The sequence below is a fragment of the Bos indicus x Bos taurus genome, chromosome 12 (genome assembly GCF_003369695.1).
Source record: "Bos indicus x Bos taurus breed Angus x Brahman F1 hybrid chromosome 12, Bos_hybrid_MaternalHap_v2.0, whole genome shotgun sequence".
In the NCBI taxonomy this organism is placed as follows: Eukaryota; Metazoa; Chordata; class Mammalia; order Artiodactyla; family Bovidae; genus Bos; species Bos indicus x Bos taurus.
In genome coordinates, this window is record NC_040087.1 from 33320494 (window position 1) to 33346156 (window position 25663).

General features: G+C 44.4%; 1 protein-coding gene across 4 annotated transcripts in view; it reads right to left on the reverse strand.

The window, feature by feature from the left end:
- Nucleotides 1-25663, reverse strand: part of LOC113902374 (phospholipid-transporting ATPase IB) — a 495526-nt gene that overhangs the window by 221657 nt on the left and 248206 nt on the right. The window lies entirely within an intron of this gene.

The window sequence follows — 25663 nt, forward strand, 5'->3', positions numbered from 1 at the left end:
TATTTCCACGGAGAGTCAAAGACAGTGGACTCTTTTCCAAAGCCCACCTGGGAGAAAGAGCAGTATAAATGTATGGGGTCCAAAACACAGCACCATCAGCTATGATGAAGTGTTTGTTCAGAGTATAAAACCAGATAATAAAGCATGGTGGCTCAGATGGTAAAGAATCTGCCTGGAATGCAGGAGACCCGAGTTTGATCCTTGGGTTGGGAAGATCCCCTGGAGAAGGGAATGGCTACCCACTCCAGTATTCTTTCCTAAAGAATTCCATGGACAGAGGAGCCTGGTGGGCTACAGTTCATGAGGTTGCAAAGAGTGGACACAACTGAGCGACTAACACTTTCACTTTTACTTTTCAAAATGACTAGTATATGGCGCGTGCGTGCTAAGTTGTTCCAGTCATGCTTGACTCTGTATTGCACACTTGAAACTAACACAACATTGTAAATTACACTCCAATATAAAAGTTTAAAAAATTTCAAAACCACATCTGATTGGTAATATAAAAGGGGAGGTTTTCTACAAAATGCCATAGGACTGAAGTTACTATTCCTCCTCCGACCTCATAAAAGAGCGGGAAGGATGAGAGACCACAGAGGGGCCACCAGCACTTGAAGTGCTAGTCCCTAAACTGCATTTCCTTCTATGAACCCTAATTAATATATACTCAGTGTGACTGAGCACATCCTTTCTGCCGGGTGTGTTTGTTTGTCTCTTTCACCTTTCCTTACTCATCCTGCCTGGCCCTCACCCCAGCCTCACTGCTAATCCAACAATTCAGGCAGTGGACTTTCAATCCATGGGGACTAACCACCATAATCACGGCTCCAAGATTAATTACGTCTCTAACCATACTATGAATAACAGGGGAAAGAATACTCTTCGGCCTACACAAAAATACGTTAACTTCTGTGTAAGTAACAGACCTAGAAACATGGTGAATGAAAGCATTCAAAAAATGACCAGACGCCTCTGTAAGATCTAAACTTGACACCCTCAGAAGTAGACAAAAGCACCCCTCCCCCACCACCTGTGATCCAGGAATGGACGCTGTTTACAAGCTTCCTGACTAAACAGGCCAAGGGTCTTGATTCTGTTTCCTCCCAACATTCCTGGAAACATTATAGACTTACTACAGGCTTTTTGTGACAGCTCTTAGTGACGTATAGCTGCCAGCGCTCTTAGGCCTCTCGTAGGGCTCTCCTGGGGCTAGCACGTAAGCCTGGTCTCTTCCCACTCCCCCTCCCCCCCTCCACCCCGGGCCTCTCTCCATCACTGTGCTTTGACTATGATAAGCCGACGGTGAGGCCCTGAGTATCATCTTAAACAAGCACTTAGAGGGTGGAGCAGACACTGGCTCACCAAGTCTCTACAAACAGTCTCGGGATGTCGGGTGATGCAAGTCCTCCAAACAAGGTCTGTTTAAGCACTTCACCGGGTATTTGCTCTCTGCACAAGGATTTCAGTCTGAAATCACACTCTATTGAAACCTCCAACTCTTCAGTGCCTTTGCACTAAGAACGATCAATGCAGAGGTTAGTAGAATAAGCACTAAACTTGCTGACTGAATAAAATGCGGAATCTCATTACTGGTGACAAACAACTGCATGAATTAACGATGAACCCTGATGCTGCCCAGCCAACGCTATGACACACAGGCCAACATGCCACAGGATTTGCTAAGAAATGAAGCCAAGAACCCAGGTGTGCCAGCAGCGTTACTTATTTTGGTATGGCTGAAATGCACACGTTTTGATAACATTTCCTGCATTTTGCCAGTTTCAGCATAAGGCGGTCTCCCTCTGATGACAGCGGAGGTTGCGTGTGTGCTTTGGGCACAATATGACAAATCTGGTTCTGCGGGGGTTGAGGGAAAGCAGGGAGGAGCCCTGTCATTTTGCTTTATATCCTGCTGGGACAATTCTATAGTCACTTTAGGAACTTAATACATATATGTGGGCAGATATTAAATTCAAACTGCAGAAAGTGTAACATTTCTGCAGCATTCTACAGGTACAAAGATGATTTTCAACATGGTCTCAGTATTCATTTTCCATAAATGGTAAGTAAAAATGATTCCACACTCCAGAAAAGATGCTTCGGGTAGAACTCAACTTTCAAAAGCTGAAGTTGAGCTCATCTTCAAACTCTACCAAGAAGGAGGAAAAGAGGGAGGAAGGGGAGGGGAGGGGGCAAAAGTGGGAAGGGAGGAGGACAGAAGCAAAAAAAAGAACTTGAGAGGCTTTTAAAAAATACTATTTATATAAACTGACTGCTATAACAATACATCAACCTTTTCTACTGATAATATCCTTGTTTAAAATGTTCATTTACCTCATTTTATATTTAATAATCATATAAAATCTGGAGGGGTCCCTGACTGTCTTAGAGCTGTACACACACACACACACACACACACAGCACAAAATACAGTCCTGATTCTCCTACATTTAGTGTTGGACCTTGAAAAACAAACTCGCCCAGGGAACTTTCACTGGGATGCATTACCCAAGATTTAAGGATGAAAAATTTCAAGACCAGATTTTCTGGTCCTCTGAGGTCAGCTTTATATGACCTCTACATCTTGATTACAAACACTGAAAATTTCCTCAATAAACAGGAATTTTAAAAGGAAGGATGCTATCACGTAATGTGGAGATGAGGCCATCTATTAATATTTATCACTGACCTCAGTGACTATCTGCCCGCTAACGGCCCATCTTGCTCCCCAGCCTCCGGGGGGGAAAGACCAGGCATCCCACAGCGCGAGTCAGAGGGAACCTGATCTTCTTTATTAAGAGAACAAAACCTTTATAACCTGATCCTGCACCAGGGCTGTAAATGCTGCCTGGCAACTCAGGCTTTCAGAAGTGCTCTTGGTAAAGGGAGGACACCCTGGCTAAAGATCAGCTTACTCTGCAACTGAGAAAGGGCTCCCTTTGAAATCAGGATACCCAGCTTGTGGGTTCAGGATTTATCATCTGCACTTGTGTCCATGACAATTTTATCACAGAGCAACTCAAGAGGTGCTCAGACAGGAGGCTGGCTTCTGAAAACCCAACATTGACACCAAATGGTGTCAAATCGATTAAGATCTGGGCAACCGCATTTTATAAAAACTTTACTAGGTTGTATGTTGTGAATGACACTGAGTTTTATATTCACTGAAGTTGACTGGTTAGTGTCTGTTTCTTCCTATACTAGGCGCAGTAGAGGAAGGCTGGGATTTAAATAAAAGATATAGGATCCTCCTGTTCCCAGGCTGCAAGAGGGATTAGAATAGCACATTTAAATACCTTAATGTTTTTAGCACAAAAAGCATAAATTCGATACTCTGCTTCCTTGAAATGCTTTATTAAGGCCCCCAAGACCCTCTCAGGAGTGTCTGCTTTCTTGAAGCTAACATACATTAACTACTCCCCACTGTAAATTTCACTACTATTTCAAAACAGCATGCCTGGCCTCAGCTCCAGGGCAGGTGGGTATAGGAAATACAGTCGGGAAGAAAGCTGAGAAGGGCTTGAGTTTTGATGTCTCGGAGCAAGCTGATGGCTCCATCAGGACCAGGCATCATGAGACGCTGCAAGGCTGAAAATGAATGACGACCGAGGTGCTTAAGAGAATGACCTTAATCACACCTGCCCATCACCTGTGCCTGGAACAAAGGCCCCCACCTGGTTAATGATCAACAAGCAAGGCAAGGTCTAACTGCTCATACTCTGCGAAAAGAAGGCAGCCATTTCACCACTGACCTTCACTCCAGTCCTAATCCAAACAGCCAAGAGTGCTGAGAGGCCCGGGGATGCTGGTAGCCAGGCCAGGTTCCCATGCTAGGGGGTTAGTGCACAAATCAATGCCTCTCTCTCCTGTCCTTTTTTTAAAAATTTGAGAGTGGGATTTGTTGGGTGGGAAAAGAAGTGAACTAAACAAAGGTCTTTCTTTTAAATAACACAGACCCTTCTCAAAGCTAAAGTTTATATTTAATAAACTGGAGAAGGAAATGGCAACCCACTCCAGTCTTCTTGCCTGGAAAATCCCATGGACAGAGGAGCCTAGTGGGTTACAGTCCATGGGGTTGCAAAGTGTCAGACATGACTGAGCACGCATGCAATACAATGCATGTTTAATAAAAACCACTAATTCTTGGTCTCGATAGCAGGAAATAATATGCTTCCCTTTTTATGACCATACAAGTAAACGTGTGTAAACCAGGAGGTACATTCATCCAAACCCATAGGATGTACAACACTAAGAGAGAATCCTACCGTCAGCTATGGCTGCTGGGCGATAGATGTTGATAGTGGGGGAAGCCATGCATGTGTGGGGCAGGGGGACAGGGGGATATCTAGACCTTTCCTTCATTTCCTGTGAGCCTAAAACTTCTAAAAATAAAGGCTACTGGAAAAAAAAATAGCATTCTACCACTCCCCAAACAGAGCCCAAAAATGATTCTTGATGGCTCTGGACACCTGCTAAAGTCCTGGACAGAGGACTTTATGGCCTGCCATCAAGAGAGATATGGCAAGCCATCAAGCACATAGGGCAGGAGGTCCTGGGCTGGTGGGCACACCTGGTATAGTGAACATCCATGGGGGTTTGTGTAAAGAGAGGACGTGGGCCTTAAGGCATGTGCACCCCCAGAGGAAATGAACTATGACCGCAGTCAGCCAAGTCTACTGCAAAGCTGTATCTGTAACTCGTTCTTCGAGCTGATCGAGGCTATCATCTTAGTGCTTCTTCAGATAAAGCCTCATCTGAAGTGTAGTATGCACTTCTGTCTCCACACCTGGGCTCTGAGCTATCCAGTGTTTGGGACCTGCTTTACAGCACCAAACACAACAGGTAATAAATGAACATTTGCTGAATCATCCATTTTTTAAATGATTCTTTGGGACTTCAAACACAGTTCCCCATTTCCTCCTTCTTAATTATAATGAACAGTTTTCATTTCATGTTCAAGGACACACTTAGCATGCTAAGTGAATAATGTTCATCTTGCAGTTTGATTAAAGAAAGTGCAAGATTAAGAGGATTCGTTTGCCTGTGCAGAGAAGCCCAAATCACAACCTTTGATTCCACCTGGTACTTTCAGAGGAAATGAATTCACCAACAACCACATGTACCAGGTTACCACCTTTTTGCAACCTCTTGTGCCACTGCCAAAGAATCAAGCCTGCCGTTTACAGGCTGGTAGTGGGTCGGTGCCGCCAGCACCTGCCAGGCCCACCTTGTCTGGCAGGACCACACTGCCTCAGGGCAGAGCACCTTGATGCTGAGCTTGTAACGAGGACCAAGAGAGAACTCACCAGACACCTGACTGCAGGGCTAGGGCTGGTACCAGACTGGGGTCAGGGAGAGAGAGAAAACGAAGTTCCAGCTGAGACTCTTGAGATATGTGTGGCAGGGAGATGCTCCCTTAGAGGGGCTCCCAGCTCCACGAAGACGGGTCTGAGTTCTCGGCTCACAAGAGCCTTGATGCAACCTTATGATTCCACCCACCTCGCAGCCAAACAAGTGGCCCCCAACCAAGAGGATGTGTCGGGGGCACGAGACTAGATCAGTGTCACAGCGAACACCCAAACTCTTCAGTTCATTTACACATACACACGCATCCCCAGAGTGTCGAATTAAACTGAATAGGTAAATACATCCCTTACATACAAATGAGTTCTATTCCGAGAGCGTATTTGTTAAATCCAATTTGTTCTAAATTCAGCAGATAGCCTAGGTACCCAAGTGACACAATTGGCTATATAGTACTGTACTGTAATAGGTTTATAATACTTTTCACACAAACAGTGCATGAAAAACAAAGGAAACATTTGAATCTTATAGCACAGTACCTTGAAAAGTACAGTAGTCCAGTACAACAGCTGGCACACAGGGGCTGGCATCAAGAGACCAGACCAGAAGAGTTACTAACTGGAGCGGGGAGAGGAGGTGGGACATGGTAGAGCTGAAGGGTCGTCAGCAATTGGAGATGAAGGGCCAGGTGCAATGTCACTCATGCCTGACGTTTATGGAACGCACATTTGCATCTTTGAAAGTCTGCAACTTGAAGGTTCCTGTGTAGGGGACCTACTGAACTACAGACAGACTCTGAAGTATGATACCTTCTGTGTTGTTATATGTTTTTCAAACAATGTAACAAAACTCAAACAATGCTACTTTGCCTTCTGGTTCTCCATCTCCTGCTTGTACTTTGGTGGGTTAGTGGGGTGACAGCGAAAGGGGTTTTTTTCTGAGGTGATGAAAACGTTCTAAAGTTGACTGTGCTGATGGCTGCATACTTGTGAATATACTAAAACCCACTGAACTGTACGTGTTTAAGAGGGGAACTATATGGTATATAAAATTAAATCTCTACCAGCCTGTTTTTCAAAATAAAAAAATAAATGTTCACCTATTGAGGTCTGGGGAAGTCATTCTGAGTTCACTTGAATGAGTTGACTTGAATTGGATGCTAACTAGAACAGCCTGTTTGTGGCCTATCAAACATACACTGTACATCTGCTTTAATTATCAAAGAGAAGCACACACTGACCAGAAGTGAAGAATTGTCCACGTTCAAAATAAAGATTAAACGCCTCCCTTCCCGGGACGCTGGTGCTGGTCCTCCTTTGATGGTAAGGCTCCCTCCCAGGTGCCAAGGTCATGCTGACTCTCCGTGGATGTCAGGCTGGTCTGTGATTTGAAACCCTGAAGAAATGTATCCCTGGCTTGTTGAATGCTCTTTGTTCTGACAAGATATAAAACTGTGCTGAGAACCCTGCTTCTCCAGAGCAGTTTCTCAGCGTCATGTGGGAATCAGGCTTCTGGGCTATTGTCCTCACTTTGGCTCAAAGAAAACTCTTCTATTCTTACTGCTGATGGTTTATTGAATTTATTAGCCCTTCCCCTAAAGTCCTGTGTCGGACATCTCCATGTATAATTTAATATACGGTTTCTTTCTGCACCAACCCATTGAATAGTATAATCATTTACACTACTATTCATACCTACTGAATATGAATGTAAGTAAGCACAAGCAAGATTTCAGGTCTTGCAGAGTGAAGACTATGTCTCCCCTTTTTCAACTGTCCACACACCCAACAATGTGCTTGGCACACAAGGGCTTCAGCTCATTTACCCTCGTGACCAAGGCTGCAGAAGTGATGGAAGCCCCTCTGCTGTGTGCTGTGGGGATGGATATGCACAGAGCAAACAGCAAACGAGGAATGAGCGACCTTGTCAGTGTCAGCACCTGTCGCTCAGCAGCTCTGTCCCAGAGGAAGTGGGGAGCTGAGCAGAAGGCCTGCATCTGAAGATGGAGGTGAAATAACACCAGCTTTTTCTGAACCATCACCACTGTACGATGAGCCCACTCCATCCTCATGCCCTAAAACAATGCCCGTTGTTCCCTAGATTCAGTGACAAATCCCACTAATGTATGTGCAGCCGCCATAAGCACAACCTCCTCCCCAAGTGACCTCAAACTCAGAAGCCCGGTTCTCTTCATTCAGACCCCACATCATCCTCCTTGCTCTCAGCTCCAAAATCAAAACAAAACAGCAAACTATAACCCAGCTGGGGTGCAATTAATACAAGTGAAAGTTTATAGACCCCGTTTTACGCTTTCCAAAGAAAATGGATAGAAACATATAAAATAATGTCAAATAGCCCTAGCTATGTAAGATAATATCAGTGAACAAGTCAGAAATAAAACTACCCCCTCCAGTAGATGACCATTCTCAATTACCCTATGATACTAACAAAATCTGTGATTCTTCTCTTATATCAGAGATAATCTGCTGGTGCCTGGTGCCTCAGACAGTAAAGAATCAGTCTGCAATGCAGGAGACCCCAGTTCAATCCCTGGTCCAGTAAGGTACCCTGGAGAAAGGAATGGCTACCCATTTCAGTATTCTTGCCTGGGGAATCCCATAGACAGAGCAGCCTGGCAGGCTATAGTCTGTGGGGTCACAGAGAGTAGGACATGATTGAGCAACCAACACTCACTTTCATTGTAAAAGACAACCGAATCTAAAAAGCACTTCATTTCTGAGATGATGATTAAAGTCACAGAAAGACATTAAATTAGAATGTGAATGTGTTCTTCATCTCTGATACAATTTTTAGAGCTAAAATGATGTATGCCTCTGTGCCATCAGACAACTCCCCACTATGTGCTCCCTCACACGGGGCTCGATGGAGCCACAAAACTCTAAGCAGAGTTCTTCTAAAGTCAAAGGCATTTTCAGTTGAAGGGAAAGGCTTTTCAACATTACTGAAAAGATGGTTTGGTTTCCAAGAAGCTAGCTGCAGCCTATTAAGTCATATTTGCAAAAGCAGCACCTCCTCAATGCTCCCACCCCCACCCGCCGCCACACACACACACACACACACACACACATCACAGAGGGTTTTGTTTTTTTTTTTTTCTGTTTGAAATGTTTAAAAGTTGGAGTTTCCCTAAGAAGCAAACAGAAGGCTGCTGCTTCCTGGAGAGATAACCGCTTGATGGATCTGGGCCATCAGCATGGGGATAAGCCCACTCTGTCTGACTTGCTCACAGATATCCCCAGAGGCCAGGGCCAGTTAGTTTAATGAGACACCGACATGCTCTGTCAGTTTCCTTTCTACATGTGGGGACACTTTTTATCCACATGCTATAAAATTTAGGTCATTAGTTGAACAAAAGAATATATATGTTAACAATCCAGCTACACAGACTGCAGCCAACTGGCTGACCAATATAAATGCATCTGGCAATTAAGTTGGACGTACAGAGACATCCCCCTAGCTGCTGAGGCGCTGCAGTGATGAGGTGGGACATCAATCCCCACTGAATCAGATGCATCTGCAGGGCACCCGGCAGCTCTTGGAATAAATCACACAGTGTGTATGTGTGTGTGCTCAGTCACTCAGTCATGTCCAACTCTTTGTGACCTCATGGACTAAAGCGCATCAGGTTCCTCTGTCCATGGGACTTCCCACGTAAGAATACTGGAGTGGGTTGCCATTTCCTTCTCCAGGGCATCTTCCAAACCCAGGGATCGAACCTGCGTCTCTTGTGTCTTGTGCATTGGCAGGTGGGTTCTTTACCACTAGCACCACCTGGGAAGTCCATAAATCACACAGACATGGTGCTAAATGCAAGGGAAGTGGTTTCTTTTCAAGTCCTTGAGTGAATGAAGGAGAGAAAAATATACATGAATGTTGGCTTAGTACATTTTAATGGTAATCGGAAATAGCCATTTTCTATTTCTTCCAGATGCACGTTAATCAAGGAAATAAACTCGTTCTGACTTTGAGGAGGTTGTTTTGATGCAGGTGTGGTACCTCTTTTCCTGCACACTCCCTCACCACGCCCAGGGGAAAAGGACACCCTTCACAGGCAGGGAGACCCTTCACTCCAAAGCATCATTACGGGTCCCTGGTGGGGCTGCCAGTTCTCAGACATCTCGTCCCTGAAAGACAAACTGGGAAGTGACATCGCAGGCATGGAGACCCTGTCCTTCCACACTGAGGCTGGCGTTCCTGCTTCCATCTCCCCAAGGCAGCACCACACTCGCTGTTTCCCAACATAACACCAGTGGTCACCACACTCCTGGGTACGTGGTCCACTCTCATGACGCTTATGGATGGATCTGTCCCATCAGAACAAGTCTCCACACATACAGCTGCATGTCACCCTGGTATGTGAGGAAGGCAGTATTGTGCTCATCGAGAGAAGAGGAAGCAGCCTACCACACACACACACACACCTAGAACATTCCACCAACACTCAAAGGATTCAGCTCTGAGCTGTTGGCTGAAGGAGCTGGAGAGGGTTTTATACATGTGTGTGTGTGGTGGCGGGGGTGGTCGAGCGGGGGTGGGCGGCTGCAGGACCACACCCAGGAGAATCACCCAGCTCATGGGCTCCCATGCGTATCCCCCGTGCTGTCTGTGATGCCACCTCCCAGCTTCACCTGTGTGTTTTACTCACCCAGTGATCTGACACGTGCTGTGATTGTCCTGCCAGCAGGTCTCTGATCTGTGGTTCCAAGGTGGCACCCACCTGGTCTGTGCCTTCTCTCAGCACATGAGCTGCAGTCCCACCCTGGGGAAGAGTCCCATGAGAGGGCCAAAGACCCCATGGTGAGCCAGACCCCAGCCCTGCCCCCAGGATGCCACACTCCAGCAAGAGAGATAAAAGCTGCTTATTTGTCACCCTAGTCGGGGGGACAACGAAAGTGACCAGGACATCACAGTTCAGCCAAGGACACAGCAGAGGGTGGTGAGTAAAGAGATGTTAGGGACAATCATATAAAAGGAACCCTTCTCTGAGCTCATCCTGAAAGGATGGCCAGAGACAGTGACCAAATAGCCCAAAAGTCTTCACATGGAGGGAGTGTTTTGAACAGAATTTGGCAAAAACTAAATAGACTAAAAATACACAGTGATGATGTATGGGTACACGTGCAGCCCCTTAAAATACTACCAATGGGGTGACATAACCAGGTATCACTTCTGAACAGGCAACTCAACTCCAGGAACTTCTGCTGAGAAAGTAAACAGCAGACAGGTCAAGGTGTCATCATGGTGAGAGCACTGTTCACTGTGTTGGGTGCTTTTTTTAAAAAAAACAAAAGCTGATGAACAATCATCAAAAGCCTCACTTATTCCACACTCCTCTACTCCTTTAATGACCACCTTTGGCCCAGATCGCAGCCACCTGAGTTATACTACACCACAGGGTATTCAGGCTTCCCCAGTGACTCAGCAGGAAAAGAATCTGCCTGCAATGCAGGAGATACAGGAAACTGAGGTTTGATCCCTGGGTCAGGAAGATCCCCTGGAAAAGGAAATGGCAACCCACATGATGGGCATGATTTTTTACATATAATCTCAGGCTCGCTCACTACCCTTGGATGAGATTAAAATAAACCAAGAGTGTAGGAGGTTAACTTAGTTATCTTCAAATAACCACAGAGAAGGTTCCAGGAGAATCAGAGAACCCATCAACTTGAGAGTCCCTTGGACAGCAAGGAGATCAAACCAGTTAATCCTAAAGGAAAGCAACCCTGAATACTCAGTGGAAGGACTGATGCTGAAGCTGAAGCTCTTTGACCACCTGATGTGAAGAGCTGACTCACTGGAAAAGACCCTGATGCTGGGAAAGATTGAGGGCAGGAGGAGAAGGGGATGACAGAGGATGAAATGGCCGGATGGCATCACCAACTCAATGCACATGAGTTTGAGCAAACTCTGTGAGATAGTGAGGGATAGGGAAGGCTAGCGTGCTGTATGTAGTCCACAGGGTTGCAAAGAGTCAGACATGACTTAGCAACTGAACAACAAATCAGATCCACAATGAAAGCTCAATTTCACCAGGAAGACACGCAATCATCCGCTGCAGACAGCATGGCTGCCTGAGTTCACGGAGCCCCAGAGCCTCTCAGTTTTCTGATCCACTAGGATGCAGTCAGAAAACTCACTTCACTTTTAGACTTGGGCCCAACAGAAGAACACATTCTTAGGCTTTAAAACGGAGAAGGCGATGGCAACCCACTCCAGTGTTCTTGCCTGGAGAATCCCAGGGATGTGGAGCCTGGTGGTCTGCTGTCTATAGGGTTGCACAGAGTCGGACACGACTGAAGCGACTTAGCAGCAGCAGCAGCAGGCTTTAAAAATGGGTATGTTGCTACTATATGCTTTGCTGAACTATCAACATAATCCCCAAAGGATTCTATTTTTCCCCTCTGAAATTCTTTCAAAACAAATTTTGTAGACCCAAGTAGGATATCTCTACACACAAGTAATATTTTTTTAAGTAGATTTTAGATAACAATGAACAGAAACTAAGGAGGCACTATTATAGTTACCTGAAGTAATTGTTTTTTCTCCGTAATATTCAAAACTTCCTGTTTTAATGTTTTTTCCAGGAAAAAAAAAATGAGCAAGCATCACAGGTTTGTCCACCCAGCAGCCTTGCTCTACTCTTGGGACTACTATGCCCAGTGGACCTTTCCCTAAACACCCTGCCTCTCCCCACCAGGAATGAGCCCACGGCCAGCAGCTCACCTCTCAGGAGGATCCCTGATCAGCTGTGCTCATGATGGGTGTGTCTGGTACCCTGATGGTGGTGATGGTTTCATGGTCATTTGCATATGTCCAAGTTCACACTGTACACACTACCTGTGTGCAGCTTTGGTCTATCAATTATAGCTCAACAAAACTTAAAAATATGCAGGAGTCATGGACTCTGAGGAGACTATGGTGTTTTATATCTAGAATTGTGTTTTCCTGGGTATACCTAGTTTAATTTTCTCTTTTGACTCTCTTCTGCATTTGACTTGCAAATTAATATTTCAAACACGTAATCTCTCCTTTCTTTCTCTGAGTGCAGACCACGATATTAAATTACAATAAATTCCTGTTTTTGAAGTAAGAGGTTTCCTGATCATCCCCTGAATCAAGGCTGTTCCCTCCAGACACTGCCTCCCTCTGAGAACTCTGGCGCCCAGAACTACGTGCCATCTACACCCCCCACCCACCCACTCACGTTCCTGTGCCTGCTTCTTCTCCTGACCAACGCCACCCCACCCCCTGCCCGAACCCGCAGTTTCCTGTTTCCCCTCAGGTCACTTCTTCCCATTCTGAAAACCAGTTCCAAGGTCACCTCCTCTTTGAGAGAGGTCTACCCCAGTGCCTCTCCTTATCTGGAGAGAGGTCTACCCCAGTGCCTCTCCTTATCTGCCCACCCACCGACTAGCCCAGCCACCTCCACCACCCTCCTGTGGTCACCTGGTAAATATCTCAATCAGAACCGTCACCCCATCACCCTGAAGTGACCATTTATGTTTCTGTTGTCTAGTTCCTAAAGGCAAAGATGACTTTCCTTAGGAGGACATCCCTGGTGGTCCAGCAGTTAAGACTCCGAGCTTCCACAGCAGGGGGCAGGGTTCAATCCCTGGTCGGGGAACTAAGATCCCACGTGTTGTGCAGTGCGGCCAAAAAGTAAAAATTAAAGATGATTTTCTTTTGTATTCTCAGTGCCTGGTACAATGCTTAGCACAAAATGTGCCAACAATAATAAGTGTCAACTTTTATCTACTGGAAGGAAAAACAATGCTCAGATCAGATCAGTCGCTCAGTTGTGTCTGACTCTTTGCGACCCCATGAATCACAGCACGCCAGGCCTCCCTGTCCATCACCAACTCCCAGAGTTCACTCAGACTCACGTCCATCGAGTCAGTGATGCCATCCAGCCATCTCATCCTCTGTCGTCCCCTTCTCCTCCTGCCCCCAATCCCTCCCAGCATCAGAGTCTTTTCTAATGAGTCAACTCTTCGCATGAGGTGGCCAAAGTACTGGAGTTTCAGCTTTAGCATCATTCCTTCCAAAGAAATCCCAGGGCTGATCTCCTTCAGAATGGACTGGTTGGATCTCCTTGCAGTCCAAGGGACTCTCAAGAGTCTTCTCCAACACCACAGTTCAAAAGCATCAATTCTTCAGTGCTTAGCCTTCTTCACAGTCCAACTCTCACATCCATACATGACCACAGGAAAAACCATAGCCTTGACTAGACGAACCTTTGTTAAGGACCCACAATTGGATGTTACTAAAAACTATTCTGATAACTTCTCTCTAGAATGGTGTTATTGAAGTTATAAGTTCATCATCTTTCAAGGACAAACACTGATTACCTATGTTAGCTCTCAAACTTCCTAAAAATCTTGGCATAGAACCAAACGGGGTTCCTGTATTCTGACCTCTATGTCTTTTAAACATGAAAGTCGTGTCCGACTCTTTGCGACCCCATGAACTATGGGATTCTCCAGGCCAGAATACTGGAGTGGGTAGCCTTTCCCTTCTCCAGGGGATCTTCCCAACCCAGGGATCAAACCCAGGTCTCACGCATTGCAGGCAGATTCTTTACCAGCTGAGACACAAGAGAAGCCCTTATAAAAATTGAGGTGTAATAATTTACAATATTGTATTAGTTTCAAGTGTACAGTGAAGTGATTCAGTTATACATATGTATATATTCTTTTTTCAGATTCTTTTGCATTATATGTTATTACAAGATATGGAAGAAAGTTCCCTGTGCTATGCAGTAGGTCTATGGAAAAGCCCATGGTATGTACATGTGGGAATGATGGGGGGCTGGCTCTCTGCAGATACTAAAAACATTCAAAGAGAAAGAACAGAAAAGACATTTTGAAAACGCTATTACCCAAACCAGAAATAACTGCTAATACAAACAGACCCCTTCACAAATGCAAGCAGGTCACAGGTCATGGGTCACCTCAAAGCGGTCACAGCCATACTGTTTACTCTCCTTTTGGGGCTTAAAAGCATTTTAGTTGATGAACAGGCTCTGAGGCAGAAACATCTAAACCCATGCTAATGCCCAGCAGTGCAGTAACTTCTTTTGATTAATTTATCAGGACTGAAAGCACAAGAAAGAGATCAAACCACGTTCTGTGCTAAACAATTAAACAAGCAGCCACCGCCTCCAGGATGGTGTATGTCAGGATGAAAGCAGGATGGAGTCGAATGAAAAAGCAACAAATAGCTTCCATTGATTAATGCTTATAGGATTTTTTCCCCTTAAATGTCATAACATTTCATTCAAGGGTCCAACCAAAGAGTTTATATAACATTTACAACAGAAAAAAAAAAAAGTTCCAAAAGCTTAAGAAAATTCAGATGTGTAGTGAGGAGAAAAATCAGGTCAGTTTCAAAGATCTTTCAAAATGGGTAGGCAGAAGGCTGGCCAGTTTGTTGAAGGATCTTCAACATGAAACAGCACAGGGTGTGTGTGTGGTGGGGGGAGAATCTCACTGTCTCCTTTCACCAAAAAATAACTTTTACTATGAGTGAAATTTTCGCAAACTATTTAGCTCATTTACAATGTACAGTACTATCTACACATACTGCTTTGAAAACACAGAGCTAAAACTATTAAAGTACAAACAGATCTCTACTGAATGTTTTTTTCTATGAACTAAGAAACTTGAATTTAAACCAAACTGACTTTCAAATCAAAATGAACTACAAACATGTTAGAAATGAACCCTCGGATTTTCTCAATCATTAGCTGAATCGATTTTTTTTTTAAACCCAGTAAATCATTCTGTAACGAAACAAAACTCATTCACATATTGTACTTATAGAAAAACACCTGAATAGAACCAGCTAAAAATGTCAGCCTACCAGAAAATCAAAATTGGCTAATTTTATATCCCCAGGGAACCTTTCTTAGTTAATTCAGTATCATGTTTAAATGTATTTCTGTGCCCGTGGTATTGCTCACTGCTGCTCTTTCCTGGTCTGTACAATGGAGATGATGAGGCATGCCTGCAGGGTCTTAGGCGGAAATGAACGGGAACGTGAACGTGAAGTCGCTCAGTCATGTCCGACTCTTTGTGACCCCATGGACTGTAGCCTACAGGCTCCTCTGTCCATGGGATTTTCCGGGCAATAGTACTGGAGTAGATTGCCAAAGCGGAAATGAACGTATACACAAAGCAGGTATCTAAACTCCACACGAGCTACATGCCTCACTGCACAGTCTGTACTGGTCCTCGCTAGACCATCCCGAGTGGTCCCTCTTCCTGGGAGACGTTCCACGTGGCCAGCTCCCCTCCGTGCTGGCGCATCACCTCCAGTGTCACATCGATGCCACTGTATCCTAAAGACTCCTTCTCAAGCGGCCTTAAGGGCAGCTATTCTTCTGCAAAGGTCCTCCGGGATGTAAGACATCACAATGCCCTTTACTACTTCAGCCAAAAAAATTAAAATAGAATTCCTTAAACTCTTCTGTGGAAAGACCATAAAAACTGGGGAATGCATTAAACTGACTCTTCTTCTGACCTGCCCACAATCCTGCCCCTTATGAGTCCAAAGATCATGGATGTAGCAGCGTGTTTTCCGGCTTAAGCTGGTTCTAGCAGGCTTGAATTCCTTATTACTACTAGTGGATAATAGATGAGATGGATGTATCTCTTGATCTCTATTTTTCCTTTCTCCTATGTGTATACAAAACCAAAATTACCCTTCTAAAGCTTTTTGAAGATGGCAACATCCTCCCTTGTTAAAAAAAAAAAAAAACAATTGGAAAACCCTTGGGTGAGATCAGAAAACCTGCGAAAGAAGCCTCTCATTCTACAGAGGAAGTGGGGAGATGTGAACATGATCCCAGCAGACCCTGGGATTCCCCCAAACGAACTAAATGCCTCCGATCTAAGACGCTCTGGCCACAGGGGTGTTTTGAAAGCCCAGATGGAAGAGCCAGAGATGACAGCACAATGTTTAAAATATGAAATTAAGAAATACTTACTCCACAGTGATTTTCACTCTGGTTGTAAAAATTGGCTTTCACTCTGACCTGTTTATACAGCTCAGACTTAAATGCAATTCTCTCTCAACACTCTGAGCTGGGACTGTCAGGTTGTAGCTATTGAGGAAATGCTTGCTTTGCTATGCATTGTTATTGTTGTTGAGGGGTAAACAGTGTCCATCCAAGGCAGAGGATGCGCTGTAAAGTTTCCTTTTGATAACCTGATCCTCAATGTGCAATGAATGAGCAAAGAACACAATAGACTCAACCTGGGTTCATTTCTTTCTAACTATAATATAATCTCACAAGTATTTGAACACCTACAATATACATGTGTCAGCCACTTCAGTCGTTTCTGACTCTTTACGACCCATGGACGGTAGCCCGCCAGTCTCCTCTGTCCTTGGGATCTATCCAGGCAAGAATACTGGAGTGAGTTGCCATGCCCTCCTCCAGGGGATGTTTCTGACCCAGGGATCAAATCCGGGTCTCCTGCATTACAGGCAGATTCTTTACCCGCTGAGCTACCTGGGAAGCCCCATAACATACAAAGTCATCTCAAATATTTTCCTTTAAAAGAAAGAGACTGTTACGTGTACAGAAAGGGACTGTTTGAAATCCTTCCAAGTTCAAATTCAAATTCTTGTGACCACTTTACTCTAAGGAACTTTAACTGTGGGCAAGCACCACTCTTTTTCTTTTCCCAAGTTCAATAACCAGGGAGGCACCCACACCATGTTATCCATCCTGCCTGAAGCCCAAGTCCATTGCAGAACCCACCAATAGCCTGAGAGCTCTGGATCAGTCTGCCCTGTTCCGCCTGGAGTTTTGTCTTTAGGTTTTTGGACTTGAATTGGTTTTATCATTAGTGCCTTGAGGGTATCAGCGAGCAAACAAATTGCAGCTGAAAACATGATGAACATGAATGATATTATGTGGATTTTAAAGTCTTTTCTGAAAAGCATTATTTCAATGGTGGCAGTCTCTGGGGTACGAATGAAGCTGTAACAAAGGCTCACTGCACGAGAATGAGAACTTGGCCCTAAAAGATATCCAGAGCATGGTGAAAATACTGGAAAGCACAGACGTGTGGGATCTAGCCCCATGTTCAGCTTTCTGTCCAAACTAGGGAGATCTACTTCTGAAACACTATTTCTCTTTGACTAAAATATCTTTTTTGGCACCAAAAAAAAAAAACATTGCATTGCATTTCTAGGAAACTGAACAGGAGGGTGAAACTCAGGTATTCTTTGTTTGCTTTCTTAAAAACTATTTTTGAAAAGAAGAAGCAATGAAAGTCCTAATCACATTAGAAATTGACACTGGCACTTACTTCATTCATGTAATATTCATTTCATTCCTTAAATATTACCTTATTTTTGTGTCAACTCTGCCCTGCCTGAATTCATATTCCTCTACATGTAAATTCCCCAGCACATCCCCAGTTGCCAGGAAAATTCCACCTTCAGTCATAGGTGGATATAATACTGAGCATCAGTGGACTTAGACCAAGCGAATGAAATATTCTAACTCTTCCTGAGATAATCCTGAAGGTGACACCAAATCGAATTCAAGCACCTCACATAGGGTATCAGAAACAAGATGGGCTATAAATAAAGATACATTAATAGTATAAAGGACTTGACTTTAAATTTTAGGCTGGCTCCCCTGTCACTGGCACGTGACTCCTGTTGACATCAAGCAGTCTGCAGCTTAAAGCACAGGGCTTGTCATCAGCCTGAGGAAAACAAGCGGGAAGGTAAATTATATACCATCCACGCTCCCTCCTTATCTTGAAAATTTCAAAGCCAAATTAGAACAGGTGGGCCCCTGCCCTAGCACTCTCCTCCTTTCTCCTCCCAGCCACTTAACACAACCATACAGTCACTAGGGTTTTCTCAAAAGGTGTTCATTTCCCTCCCCCTTCAGCTTTACTGAGATATAATTGATATGTTACGTTAAGGCATATAACATGTTGATTTGGTACACTGATACACTATAAAATTATTAGCTTGGCTCACACCTGCATCACGTCACATAATTACCATTTCTTTTTTCTTTTTTGTAGAGACAATTTTTAAGATTGACTGTCAGCAACTTTCAAGTATATAATACAGCGTATCAGCTACAATCAGTACTCTGTGCATTAGGTCCCAGAACTTATTTATCTTACAAATGCATGTTTGTATTGTCTGGCCAACATCTCCCCTTGAACCTGCTCCCCAGCCCCTGACAACCACTCTTCTCATTCCCATATCTATGAGTTCAGCTTTTTCAGATTCCATATATGTGATAGCACACAGAATTTGTCTTTCTCTGACTTACAATTTCCCTTTTATCATCTGCAGGACATGGGACTGTATCCTTGAAAGACATATTGAGTTAGCCAACCCAATATCTAAGATCCTTTCCTCTGAACTGCAATCTGTGTCTAATCAGCAAAGAATTAAGAAAACTCCAGTATTTCTCTCCAGACAAGTACACATTAATTTCACAGCACACTTTGTAATGTGGTTGTTGTTACATTATCTGAGGTAAGTCACTCTGACTACAGTGGCTTTGAGATTTCTAACCAAGATCACATAATAAGGACACAGTTGAGCTAGAATCCACAGTACCATCTCCTTTCTCAATCTAATTAACAGTTTGCAATTACTTTCTAATTATCACTACCACAGACGCAACTGAAATGATCCCATAATCTCAAATTATGGAACCATATTTATACAGATTAAGCTCTCCCCTTCAGCCATCTTAGTCCTTTTGAAGGGACCAAAGAAAGTGTATTGGAAATGACATGTGCAAAACCACACACAGCATTCATTGCCCAGCAGTGTCTCTGACCCCACACCCCTGCATATTTGGGTAGAATGAACCTCACTCACACATACAGACACACACACACACACACACACACACACACACACACAGAGGAGGAGAGAGGCAGGAGGGCAGGGGGACGGTGAAAGAAAACCCAGAAGAGAACAAAGAAATATATTCCACTGACAGTTTCAGCGTAAAAAAAAAAATCTACTGTATTCAGATTGGTTTATAAGTTGAGTAGTTTGAAACCATACGCTTGTTTTCTATGCACATTGGATATGTTGAAATTCAAAGAGACTGCCAACAATGTGGAGCACTAAATGGTACCAAAGGTTGTTAATAATAAATGCTACCGAATGTCAAAACTGTACTAATTTATTTACACAGGGAACACTTCCTTTTCCACTGCTGTCAGGAAAAGTTGCACGATGGTCTAAGAAAATTCATACCTAGGGTGTGTTAGGTCCCTAGAACTTATTCATCTGACAGACGCGTGTTTGTATTTCTTGGCCGACATCTCCCCTCGCCCTTGCTCTCCAGCCCCTGACAACCACCCTTCTTGCTCCCATTTCTATGAGTTCTTTTTCAGTCTCTTCCGCCTCGCAAGACTGAGGCCCTTGTTGGAAGATGTTAGCTTGTAAAAATTACCACATCCACAGAAGATAATGAATGACTTTAAATGTTGCTGCCACGCTAGAAGACAGTATATACTTTTTTCTTCCTAAGTAATAGATGTAGTCACAGGATTAACTTACATCCTACAGCATTTCAAAATACTTTGCTTCTAACCCAAAATGCTTTTTCCAAGGACATTCCATCGATGAATAAATCAACTGCTAACCGACAGAAAGCATGCTTCTCAAGGGCCTTCACCTCATTTATCAATATAGGTTTTCACAACTAATTAGCATTCTTGCTAAGGTTAAGAAAAACTCAGCAACAGGTGAAGTGGGTGAAATTGATCAACTTGTTGAAAGCTTTAGAACAAATCGCCGCAGAACCCTTTCAGTGGTGCTGCTGAACACCCCGACACACACTGGTCTAATGTTTCTTTTCCAACCCAACACATGCTGGAAGCTGATGCAAAGTCTCCCATTACAAATGAAACACGTGACTGGTAGATGCCACATGCGAAAGTGGAGTTGTGTTCCCAGATTCCGTGACCACCCACACACACTGTGTTCATCTCCTCCATACCCACGAGCTGACTCTTTGAGCTTCCTTTTCGTGACCAGACTGCCCACCCCTCAGCAAGGATCTTGGGGTAAGGACATAGAGAACAGACTCGTGGACACGGTCGGGGAAGGAGACGGTGGGATGGATTGAGAGAGTGGCGTAGAAACACATGCATTGCCATATGTAAAACAGTCAGTGGGAATTTGCTGTATGATGCAGGGAGCTCAAAGTGGTGCTCTGTGACAACCTAGAGGGGTGGGACGGGGGTCAGGTGGGAGGGAGGATCAAGAGGGAGGGGACATGTGTATATCTATGGCTGATTCGTGTTGGTGTATGGCAGAAACCAACACAATATTGTAAAACAATTATCCTCCAATTAAAAATAAATTAAAAGAAAGCACTTCTTCATGTCACCATCTCCCCTTAGGTTAGTTTGCTGGGGCTGCCATAACAAGGTACATACCTGGGCAGCTTAAACAACAGAAGTGTACTGTGTCAGAGTCCGGGAGGCTGGAAGGCTCCATCAGGTAGTTGGCAGGTTCCTCCTGAAGCTCCAAGGGAGACTGTTTCGGGCCCCTCTCCTCACTTCTGGTGGTTTGCTGGCAACTCTTGACATTCCTTGGCTTGCAGAAGCATTGCTCCAACTTCTGTATTTATCATCACACGATATCCTGACCATGTTCCTCTCTCTGTCCAAATTATCCCTTTATATAAAGTCATCCTGGATCAGGATGTATCCTAATGCTGCTGCTGCTGCTGCTAAGTCGCTTCAGTCATGTCCGACTGTGTGTGACCCCATAGATGGCAGCCCACCAGGCTCCCCCATCCCTGGGATTCTCCAGGCAAGAACACTGGAGTGGGTTGCCATTTCCTTCTCCAATGCATGAAAGTGAAAAGTGAAAGTGAAAAGTGAAAGTGAAGTCGTTCAGTCATGTCCGACTCTTTGCGACCCCATGGACTGCAGCCTACCAGGCTCCTCCGTCCATGGGATTTTCTAGGCAAGAGTACTGGAGTGGGGTGCCATCGCCTTCTCTGGTATCCTAATGACCTCACCTTAATTTAACTAATTTAATTAATTACATCAGAATGACTCTTCCCACTAAGGTCACGGTCTGAGGAACAGGGCAGGTCTGGACTTAAACACAAGGATTTGGGGAGACAACTCAATCCACAACACCCCTAAATCTTCCACCTCTTCAAGATCCCTCCACCTCTCAAACTGGAACCTAGCTCCTCCAGGAAGTCCTGTGATACAAGGGGCACCCTTGTATCTCAGGATACAAGGTTCCCCCACCGTCTCACATTTCACTCCTTCAGATTGAAAGGGGCAGCAGCCGCCTTCTCCTCAGCCTCTGAAGGCCATTTCCAAACCTCTGCTTCCTCCACCTACTGTAAAATCTCTGGTTATGGGTTCCCTTCCTGAGGTATATTCCTCTGAGTAAAAGGCCCCAAAGATTTACTGCTGATAAAAAAGGGGTGTCAAGTCAAATACGTGTGGGCATCACAGCCTACTATGGATTCCCCTTTTGAAAAGATAAACGATGCCAACAGGGGAGACACTAATGATGGTGAGAGGAGCAGGAAATACTCTGCAAAGTAGAGAGCCTCAGCAACTCCCAGCCCCTCACCTGTCCTAATTCTTCCTTACGCTGTCCCCATGTGCTGTCTGCTTTAGCCATGTGGTTGCTGCAGACATGAACAATGCCCTTTATCTCATGTACCTCACACGCACCCTGAGAAACTGACTCTTAGAAAGACCTGGAAGGAAGGCTGCTGGGGTTTCCCTCAGTAAGCATCCACACCGGAATCTCTACAGTGAAGGAGAGACGCCCAAGCACATGCCCTCAGGTGATCAGCTCAGTTGTGACCAGAGCCTTGTCAGAGCTCACACATGTAAAGGGCAGGTCCAGCCCCAGAACACAACTCTCCTGGTTTCGGGGTCCAGCTTTCTCCCCCAAAATACCATGACATCCAGGCCTCGTTTTGTAAAGGGTTGTATTTTAATTGAATGTCAGTAATTCAACATCCCTAAGCATTTAAACTTAAAAGCTAAAATTTTGCTTGCATGTGTATTTCAGCTATTCTAGGAACACTTCTATTCCGGATACTCTGCACATTAGCTGCTAATTACTATCTAGGGGGAAAATTCCAGTATCTTAAGAAACAAAGCAGCAATCTGATTTCAACCTCACACATCATCAATGTCCTTAGAATGTGAGGTTTACATCTAGTACACAGCAAAGTTCCCATGACATCCTAGAATTCATTGATTTTTAAACTAATTCGTTGTCAGACAAAGGTCTATCCTACAAAACTAAAATTATGAGAACTTATATAAGTGTTGTTTTAAATAGTTGTTTTCTTAGGTAGTCCATAGCAACTACGCATGGTTTTAAATGTGTGATGACTGAAATAGCTTTATTTACTATAGCTGTAGTTAAGAAAGGGGGGTGCTTCCCTGGTGGTCCAGTGTTTGAGAATACACCTGCCAATGCAGGGGACACAGGTTTGATTCCTGGTCCAGGAAGATATCACATGCCACGGGCAACTAAGCCCGTGTGCCACAGCTACTGAAGCCTGTGCTCCACGACAACAGAAGCCACTGTAAGAAGAAGCCCATGCACCGCAACCAGTGAGGAGCCCTCACCAATCACAACTATAGAAAGCCTGTGCGATGCAATGACGATCCAGCAGTCAAAAATAAATAAATTAAATTTAAAAAAAGAAAGGTGAAGAAACAGTCTTGTGAAAAGAAAAAAGATGCTTAAATAACTGGTTTCCCTTGTTTTGCCCAAGTTGAGATTCTTGCATTTTTCAGTTTTGGGGGAGGAAAGGTCAACGCAACGTAATAACTGATGTTTCATATCAACCTCGAACACTTTATTCAGTTTGCTAGACCAACCCAGCTGGACCTAAACATTGATTTGGATACTAGAAACTCCTACAATTGAACATACGTTTAGTCTCTGCCAAAAGTCAACTGCCAACTCTGCCAACTCTGACTTGCCTCCTTCAGCCTCTCCTGCGGATGTTCATCATGACCTGCTTCCCCAGCGGTGGCCCATCTTCAACTTCTCCCTCCTTCTTGGAGCTTCATCTTGTTGATTTTGCCCCCTGAACTTCTCTGAGGTCCATCTCTTTGGACCGACCCGACGATCATGGGCTCAGGTTAGTCTTCATCTCCATTTCCATCCTCCCTAGGGTCATGCTAACGTCTACCAATCAGCGCCTTCCAATCTCCTTGTCTCTTAAACAGTGAAATGATGGAAACTAACTTCAGCACTGCTGGTCATCTCTCTGCAAACTAAACCACCTCTTTATTGAGGATGTGCAATGTAGGTGGCCCTGATGGCCAGACCACTGTAGTGTATTACACAGTCTGATGGAGACTTCCAAATATTGCTGCTCTCTGGCAGTTTAGAACACATTTCTTCTGTTCACTTGGATCCTGCACTTTACATTATTTTTCCCCAATCGTATTAGTGTGCGTTTTCCAAGCTGTATCTCATTTTGTTATTTCCTGCCTATATTTTTAATCCTTAAGGTATAATTATAATAGTTCTGTTCTTCCAGATTTTTGAAATCTCATGATTCAAGACCACCTGCCAACCTCATTAACATGAAATCTGTTCCTCCTGAGATAAAATAAGATCGATCGTACAAATCCCCGTAATGTCAAGCAACAGTGGTAACCCTGCCATTTATCGTACATTTATTTACTGTCTTCCCACTATTTTCCATCTGTGTGGCTCTTCTCCAAGCCAAGTTGAATTTACTTGGCAATAGAACAGGGTCAAAAGTACTGCAGAAAAATAAGAAGGAAAGAAAGCCTCCTTCTAGTCTGTATCATGATGACTTGCACCACTTGGTTATCTAATTACAGAGAGAAAAGTTAATGCCCACAAGTTTCACCTTTAAATCTTTCAGCTCCTGTTTCTCTCTCTGTTTCGATATGGTTTGATTGAAGGAGAAAACAATTTCTCCTGCAAACAAAAGCATCAGATCAATAAGCTCCATTTAGGATAAAGTTGGGAGGAGAGGAGGACACACCCAGGGCTGCAGATGCCTTGGGGACCTGTGTTGGCAGGTGCTGTGAGGGGTGGCACCCCAGCACTCATCCTGTGACCAGCAGGCACTTGGGCAGGCATTGGAGACGCTCCAAATGCAGGGTGTGATTCATTTGCCCCAGAAGTTTCAGAGAAAAAACAGAATATTTACTCACCAATTTCACATGCCAGTCTACCCTTTCATGCCTCATGTCTCCCTTCCACACCCACCAACACAATAACAGAAGTTTATTCATGATGAGACCAATCATCAGCTCAATAATTCCCCTGATTTTCAGAGTTGTAAAGTTTTATGTTTTCATGTTTCATGTTTCTTTATATAAAGGAAACCAATATTCAGATATCCTGTGCTGAACAGCTGTAACAGATGCAGCTTTATCTTGCCACCTCATTAGAAGAAACAAACAACTATAAATCTTGTATTACATCCAAAATATTGTCAGCCCGAAATAAAAGCTGGCAGGGATCCAGGTGGTATGAGCCTTGATTCCAGCCATTTTGCCTAGTCCTTACGTATGTAAATTGAGAAAGTGTTAGCAGAAGTGAGCCCGCTGAAAACACATGTGTTTAGGGTATGCAGCCACATTCAGAGGGGCCCCCAGACTTGGGCCCCTCCCCATTCTTCACCATGAATCCCTTTCTACTTCCTGCCCTGGGCACCCCCTTACCCACCTCCCCCCATCACTACCCATTCCCATCATTTCTACTGGCTAAGCTCACAAGCCCAGCCATGGTGGTAGACCTCAGAATGAGAACACAGGATATGACAAAATTCCACAGCCCTACAACCTTCTTAAAGATGAAACCGGAGCAACGATGAGAAAAGGAGGTGGGGGTGGGCCAAGGGGACAGGCAGAAACAAGAGGAACAAAGAAGACAACAGAAACATCACATCTGTGTTTCTGAATCTGCAGTCCGTGCCGAAGTTTCAGCACCCGGGGATATAAATCCTGGGCCACCACCTACTCTGGGGGTATTTTGGAGTCTCTTAGGCCTTACTTGTGGGTAAAATGAAAACAACACTCCTGAAATCAGAGGGCTGATCTAAGATTAAACAAACTGACATGCCTAATGCTCTGGGTCCAGAGTATGACATGGTCTTAGGACTCAGCCATCAGCACCCTATGTACAAAAAGGGTCATCTGTCTCTGGATGTGAAAATAAGTTTATAGAAATAAACCATTGCACTGTTTACTATAGCTAGGACACGGAAGCAGCCTAGACCAAGCAGTCTGTCCATTGGCAGACGAATGGATAAGAAAGCTGTGGTACATATACACAATGG